The sequence below is a fragment of the Podarcis erhardii genome (genome assembly GCF_964252035.2).
Source record: "Podarcis erhardii genome assembly, chromosome: 9".
Taxonomy (NCBI): Eukaryota; Metazoa; Chordata; class Lepidosauria; order Squamata; family Lacertidae; genus Podarcis; species Podarcis erhardii.
In genome coordinates this window covers 45,708,603-45,716,865 of record NC_138512.1, presented here as the reverse complement: position 1 = coordinate 45,716,865, position 8,263 = coordinate 45,708,603, and the positions used below count along the sequence as shown (strand labels likewise).

Here is an 8,263-nt window from a genome sequence, read left to right as displayed (position 1 = left end):
ACTGGGGGATATGGTGTCAGAAGTGGGAAAGAGAGGAAGCAGAAATCTTGCGGCATGAATGGACGTCAATTCACACATTATTGTTTATCTCCCATGGGGCTTTAAGCGTATATTCAGCTAAACGTGTATATATTTTTGGACTGTGATCATGATGCCATTTCCGCCACACACACCCTGCCACACATTCTCTGTATGTGTAAAGATCACTATAATTATGTGTTTCCATGCCCCACCAATGACTGCCAATAACGTAGAGCAGTGGTGGGGATTGGGACATGCAGAGTGATGAAATCAGATACTGGCCAAGTTTTACTGCAACACAAACACACATAGGCAGCTTGATGCTCATCATTATCATTATCACTACTATGACTTCATCAACGCGCATCATACAAGAGGACAAGTCCCTACCTTGAAGGGGTTATAATCCATAATTTGACAGAGGAAGGGAAGACAAGAGGGGTAGATGGGGAGGGCTGCATTTATTTCAGTTGTAGTTAGGTAGGCCCAGTATCAATAAGTATTGGGCAAATTTAAAATTTGAGTTTAGGCTGAGATTGCTTTAGTCCTCTAACCAATGGTTTTATCATTTTCAGAAGTATGACAAGCAACAGCTCTCCAGCTACTAGGTGGTTCAGTTTCTCTCCTATTCCAGGTTAGGGTTTGGGATGGATAGATCTGCCTATTTCTGGTCTGTGTCAATTTTGTGTATATTACTAAGTCCACTCCATCCCATTTCCACATTAATCTGCATAAAAGAAAAAGAAAATTATATCCATATACGGTTTAAAATGTATTTTTAAACTCCATCTAACGTAGTTCACACTAGCAATAATTGCAACAATTTTCCAGTTCCCCTTCCTTCTAGGATTATCTTTTTAAAGAAAGAATGAAATGAAAGGAGGGCCAAGGAGGAGGTTGAGAAAGACGGAGAAACTTAAAGAGAAAGGCAGAAGGAGAAAAGAAGAAATAAAGAAGGACCAAAACCAAACATATCTGGGTCCCACGTTGCATTTGGAGTTTGAAGGTAAATTCCAAATATGAGAAAGTTGAAGGCTGTCTTATATATTATATTGTAAGTTGTATTGTATATTGTCAGTGTATCCCAATGCCTGCACCATTGCCAGCCTACTGAAATAATGGAGTTTGGAAAATAAAACTTTAAAGGAGGTTGGGGGAGAGATCACATTAGATATCCAAAATTCCTGTAAAAGAGAATTGCAATTATATGAAGCAAAAATTTCCAACTATTTAAATTTACTGTCTGGTTGTAGGTAGACTATGTTGGGGGGAAATAGCATTCCTATCTGACTCTATTGGCTTTCCCTGTGCAAACCATACAGAACACAAATCTTGTAAGCATTTTGAAGTGTGCAACATTAGTGTTATTATTCATGAAGTGTCTGGTGAGCTAATGTTTGGATTTTCACCAGTTGCTGATAGTAAATCAGTTGCTTTTCGGTAAGCCCTCAAAGTATAATTTAAAATGTAACATGCTAGTTGGGGGTAAGAAAGAAAAGGCTTTTAAAAGTGTGCTTCTGTGGCTTTTATAAATAATTTAATCTTTTAAGAAGAGCACTGGTAGTCTCGCCTCCTCAACCACTGGCCACTGGCCTCCATCACATTAGTTTTGTTGCAGAATGGTAACATAGAATAAACTACTTTTAAATGGCTTTTTAAATGATGTGGTTAAGGAATACAGCAGCATTATCCAATTGCTATTTTAAAATGTCTCCTCCCTTCTCCCAACCATTGAAACAATCTGATTCCCTTTTGTAATTTGCTCGTTCAGTTGCATAGCTGAGTGGAAATTAAGTTGGGAGAGTCTGAAACACTTTGGTGTCTTGTTGCACACTTTCCCATTTCATGTATAGACACTGGATCTATTTTTCAACCCTAGCTTCCATTTTCTGATTGTTCTTAGCCTTGGTGTCACATCCCCGCAATGGAGTGAGCTCCCGTTGCTCTGTCTCAGCTTCCGCCAACCTAGCAGTTTGAAAGCACGGCAGTGAAAGTAGATAGGCCTTCTTCTTTGGTGATCACTCGTAGCCGAGTAAGATTGTCTTCCATAAACATGGTTTTAACAATGAGTCTGTAAGTGACTGTGGACGCCAATTCTGGATCCACAGTGGGGACACTGGTTTCCAGGCGGGAGTTGATCACAGTGTGGATTTGTCAAGTGTGCCTTCCTCTTAGCACATTTCTCCCTTGTGTCCTGAGTTTGAGTGTCTTCAAAGCCCATGACACCTTTGGTAAAGACTGTTCTCCAACTGGAGCACTCACAGGCCAGTGTTTCCCAGTTGTCAGTATTTATACTACATTTTTAAAGATTTGCCTTGAGGCAGTCTTTAAACCTCTTTTGTTGACCACCAGCATTACACTTTCCATTTTTAAGTTTGGAATAGAGTAGTTGCTTTGGAAGATGATCATCAGGCATCTGCACAACATGACGAGTCCAACGAAGTTGATGTTGAAAAATCATTCCTTCAACACTGGTGATCTTTGCTTCTTCCAGTAGACTGATATTAGTTCTCCTGTCTTCCCAAGTGATGTGTAACATTTTTCAGAGACACCGTTGATGGAATCTTTCGAGGAGTTGGAGATGGCGTTTATAAGTGGTCCATGTTTCACAAGCATATAATAAGGTTGGTAGTACAATAGCTTTGTAAACAAGCATTTTGGTTTCCCTGTGAATGTCCTGGTCCTCAAACACTCTGCACTGCAATCGGGAGAAAGCTGCACTCACAGAGCTCAGTGCTGCTGGATTTCGGCATCAATGTTGGCCCTTGTGGAAAGATAACTGCCTAGGTAGGAGAAGTGATTGACATTTTCCAACATTACACCATTGAGTTGGATTTGTGGCACTGCAGATTTTGTACTTGTTGGTGCAGCACTTTGGTTTTTGGATGTTGAGTGATAGGCCAAGCTTTTGTAAGCTTCTGCAAAGATATTTAGGATTGTTTGGAGGTCATCCTCTGAGCATGCACATACTATGTTGTCATCAGCATACTGAAGCTCTATGATGGAAGTTACGGTAACCTTACTCTTTCCTTTCAGCCTTCTCAGATTGAAGAGCTTTCCATCTGTTCGATATATGATTTCTACTCCGGTGGGGAGTTTCCCTTCGACAAAGTGTAGGATCATGGCAATGAAAATAATGAATAGAGTTGGGGCAATAACACAACCCTGTTTAACACCTGATCCCACTGTGAATGGTTCACTTTGAGAGCCATTGTTATCTGCGATTGTTGCTGTCATATTATCATGGAGGAGCTGAATGTTGTTTACAAATTTATCTGGGCAGCCAATTTTCAGAAGGACAGTCCACAGGGCATTACGACTTAGTGTCGCAAACCTTAGTCAGGTCAATAAATGCCATATACAGGAGTTGGTTTTTCTCTCTGCATTTTTCTTGAAGCTGGCAAGCGGTTGAAATCATTTCCACTGTCCCCCTAGAAGGCTGAGAACCATTTTGGGATTCAGGAAGGGTCACCTCGGATATTGTTAAGAGACGGTTTGCTAAGATCCTTGCAAGAATCTTGGTGGGCACAGCTAATAGTGAGATGCCTCGATAGTTTCCACAATCAGTTCTGTCACCTTTTTTTAAAAGAGATTGGTAATTCTGGCATCCCTAAAGTCTGCTGGGATCTCTTCTCTTTCCCATATTTTTTCGATGAGCTTGTGAAGTTGTTGTGTAAGGTGAATTCCGCCCACTTTGAAGATTTTGGCAGGTATTCCATCAGGTCCACTGGCTTTGTTGTTTTTCATTTGGTTAATAGCTGTACACAATTCTCCCAGATTTGGAGATACTGCAAGCTCATCTCTAACTTGTTTTTGCAGAATTTGTGAGAGGACCTCAGCAGCTATGGGGGAGTTGCGGTTAAGGAGATGTTGGTAGTGTTCTTTCCAGCACAGTGCAATAGCTTCTTTATCTTTTAGAAATGTGGTACCATCTGCTGAGCTTAGGGGGCATATGCCATGATTTATTAGCCCATAGATGGTCTTTGTGGCTTTAAAGAAACTCTGTGTATCATGAGTGTTGGCTAAGTGCTGGATCTCTTGAGCTTTTTTTTTTATCCACCAGGTGTTTTTTAGTTCTCTGGTTCTTCTTTGAACCTCAGCCTTAGTGTTGGCATAGGTTTTTTTTTTCCCTTAGGGGCATAGTTTCTATCTCTTTGCCAGATCTGAAAGGCCTTCCTTTTCTTGTCAATCATGCGTTCAATATCACTGTCATTCTCATCAAAAACAGAGGTCATATCAGTGCCAGCTCTCACCCCTGCCATCTGCTACTGGATGTGAATGGTGGTGGGGAGGCTGGAAAGAGTGTGGCTTTGTGATTTAGGAAGAAAAGTCGTTGTTTTTGTTTGCTAATTTCCTTGGCAGGGATGTACCCTCATGCACCACCCACTATTTTGCTAGGTGCCTGAGACTGCAAAAATGGTGCTGTCAAGCTTTCTTATTCAGCGCAAGATACCCTCATCACATACTGAAGAGAAAAATTCTTCTGTATACAGAAACCTGCTTTCTCTAACTCAGATTCTTATTGTGAAACTTTTTTTTTTTTTTTTAAAGCATACTTTCTGCACTTGTTTGCCAGCTACCTGTAGCTTGGCTTTATGCAACAAAACCTTATTTGGGACTAGCAGGAGATGTTCAGAGAAGTTTCTGTTAATGTAACATTGATTGTGTTCTTCAAAAAGGGAAGCACCTCGTGGGTATTTTCTGAGGCTTTTAATTTTCCTTTGTTGCCATGTAGGTCAATTAAGGAGGGGAAATGCTGTCATGGGAATCTCTGTATCTTGTACTAAAGTCACTTGTGCTTGACAATAATGTTCAGTTGAAAGCTGGACTAATTAACAGTAATGTCTGCCAGTGCCATACTTCAAAAACAACTCAAATTTTAACAGCTCGGGACCAGCAGTGAGCAAAACAGGACTGAACAGCAACAGCCTGCTCTTGCAATTAAATTCATCCAGTCTGTATTGGCAGTGAAGACTAAGCTGAATTTAGTACAAGTTTATTATTCCAAAGTAGGAATTGCCATCAGATACTAAGCTGCAGAGCAGATATTTAAAAAACCTCCTTTCCAACACTACAGTGGTACCTCCAGTTAAGAACTTAATTAGTTCTGGAGGTCCGTTTGTAACCTGAAACTGCTCATAACATGAGGTTCGCTTTCACTAATGGTGTCTCCCGCTGCTACCGCACTGCCAGCACATGACTTCTGCTTGCATCCTGGGGCAAAGTTCGCTACAAGGGGCATCTACTTCCGGGTTAGAGGAGCTTGTAACCTGCAGCATTAGCAAGGAGAACAGTACATAAAACGAGGTTCCACTGTATTTGAGATTTACTATTAGACTATGAGAGCAGGGGAGTTAACTCTTAATGCTTCTGGTTATGGTAGGAGAGAAGAGCAACATCATCGCACAAATACCTTGCTGTACAGCAAGCACAGGGAACTTCTCTGCCAAGGGCTGCATTCCCTCAGGAATAATCTGTTGGGGGCCACATGCTAGTGGTGGATAGAGTCAGAACAAAGCATGGCTCCTTTCTTTCTGTCAACCTTTCTGGCTCCCGATGCATCCCCATGCCTGGAGATTTGCCAGGAGTCTGAGCTACTTGCTTGCAAAGGGTCTTCCCCTTTCTTTTTTTGCTCACTCCATTTATTTCAGCATTCTTTTCCATCCCCCCCCCTCACCCTCCTTACCTGCTATTCTCACCCACAGGAAATTAGACTGAGGACTGCAGACTCTTCTTTCTTGCTGTACGGAGAAGTACCAAAACAAGAAATCTGTATTGTGGTGCGTGGTCAGAGATCATGTATCTCACACACTGCTTTTGCTCAGCCAAAACAAAGATGAGGAGGGTAGTCCATGTGAAGTGCGAATCTTTGATTACTTCAATATCCCTCTCCCAAATCACTGTGGCTTTCACTGTGATTAAAAGCTAGACCTATCCATCAAAATAAAATATCCTTCCACCCAGTGCTTTTTTTCTAGAAAAATAGGTGGAAATACTCACCATGAAATTGTTACAGTAAGTGCTGCACTTTTTAACAACAACAACAACAAAAAGAGAGGTGCGGGTACTGCATACCCTGTTGGGATACTGCCAGGGAGACAAAAGCCATCATGGCCCCCACGCCGTCTCCGGACGATCCATCGATCTCTGGTAGAAACGCAGTATCAGTCAATTAGCAACACAAAGCCTCGGAAATAGCTTTCCACATTCCAGAGCTCATGCACGCTCTATCAGCAGAGTTCGCACAGCGAAAGATGCACTCAGGAAAGCATATTTACAAGTTTATTCAGCGTTGGTCAGAACAAAGAAAAAACATGACTGCCTGCCTGTGTGTTCAGACACACAGAGAGAAACGAAAGCAATGTACAAAACATAAACTTCCTGTGAACAGGAAATACGCAGGCTGTGACACAACGACCTGCTCCCTTCTTAAGGTGGAACGGAAATATCCTAACATCCTCCCCCTTTCCGTGTAACCTGTAGTATCTGTGGTTCAACCCAATTGCAACCTCTGTACATAAACCTTAAGTTGTTCTTTGTTAACAACCTTAGACAACAGATCAGCAGGAATTTCATTTCCTGGCATGTAGGACACCTGAATGAGTCCTTTCTGAATACACTCTCTTGCACAATGTAACTTAATCTGCAAGTACTTGGTTCTTTGCTTGCAACTCTCTGAGTTCAGCAAAGCCAAACAGGATCTATTGTCTTGATACACTTGTATAGGACATTTCACAGAAACTCTGATGTCCTTAAACAGTTGCATCAAACATTCACAATCCATGAGTGAAAATGACAGAGCATTGAGTTCTGCTTCACAGGAACTTAGGCTTACTGTTGTCTGCTTTTTGCACAGCCAGTCAAACAGACAGTGGTTGTACATGTAGCATACTCCAGAAGTGCTTATACCATCCGTGGTGTCACTTCCAAAACTAGCATCTGCAAAGATTTCAAGACCTCCAGTCTTCTGATTGGTGAACCTCAGCCTGTAGTGCAAAGTCCCTTTCAAATAGCGGGCTATGCGCTTCAGAGCTTTCCAATCCTGAGCAGTAGGATTGTTAGCATGTCTGCTAAGTAGGTTAGTGCTTACAGCTATGTCAGGTCTTGAACATCTAGCAATGAAATTCAGCTTGCCTAGAATGCATCTGTACAACGTAGTGTCAGAAAACGTTTCAGCAGTACTATCTACCTGGTAACCTGTCACCATCGGTGTGTCTGCTGGGTTTGCATCAACCAAATTCAACCTGGTTAATACATCAGCAATTTTCTGTGTTTGGTATACCAGAAAATTACCTGCTTGGTCCCTCTCCACCTGCAGAGAAAAATAGTTGGATACCTCACCAAGATCCTTCATGTCAAAGTGCCCCTTCAGCTGAGCTAGGGTGCTTTGGTACAAAGCCTGATTCTTCCTAAACATCAGAAGATCAACAAAACATAAACAATACAGTTTGTTTTGCCCCTCCTCCTTGACAAACACACATGGATCAGCTTTGCCCTGGTTAAAACCTAGAGAAAGCAATGTCTCAGTGAGTTTTGTGTTCCAACACCTGGCACTCTGCTTGAGACCATATAAGGATTTCTGAAGTTTACAGACCATTCCCTTCTGTATCTGCATTCCATCAGGTGGAAGCATATACAGCTCCTCCCCCAAAACCCCGTACAAAAAAGCTGTATTAATGTCATGATGGGAAACATGCAGTTTCTCCTCTGCAGCAATCTTGAGCATCAGCCAAATGCTCTCATACTTGACGGTGGGTGAGTAGGTCTTGTGGTAATCCTGTCCTGGTACCTGTGAAAAACCTCTGGCAACCAATCTGGCTTTGTGTCTGACAACCTTGCCATTCTGGTCTGTCTTGGCCTTGAAGACCCATTTGCTGCCAACCAGTCTTATTCCTGGGACTACTGGTACCAGCTCCCAAGTTTGGTTCCTATTCAAGGAATCAACTTCAGCCTTCATGGCATTAAGCCAAGGCTCAGCATCTTTAGAGGTTAACTCCTGAACCTCTTTGAAACTTGAAGGTTCCCACACCTTCTCTGAGCTACTAAGAACAGCAGTTGCTGTCTTAGCAAACTCATCAGCAAATCTCTTTGGAGGTTTGCCTTTTGTCGCCCTTTCAGACCTGCGTACTAGACGCAAGTCTTCTGGACTCATCTCCTCCTTCTTAGGAGAAAAGTGACCAATGGTGAACAGTGGTTCTTCCAGTTCATTGTCAGACGCATCAGATGGTCTGACTGAGGCCTT

The 8,263-nt window shown here is 42.2% G+C and overlaps 1 long non-coding RNA gene across 1 annotated transcript; it reads left to right on the top strand.

The window, feature by feature from the left end:
• Window positions 1-471: 471 nt before the first annotated feature.
• On the top strand, window positions 472-5,984 carry LOC309349834. Its single transcript, XR_014160203.1, has 3 exons — window positions 472-629; window positions 853-1,027; window positions 5,727-5,984. It is a non-coding gene; the product is annotated as an uncharacterized lncRNA (long non-coding RNA).
• Window positions 5,985-8,263: the final 2,279 nt, after the last annotated feature.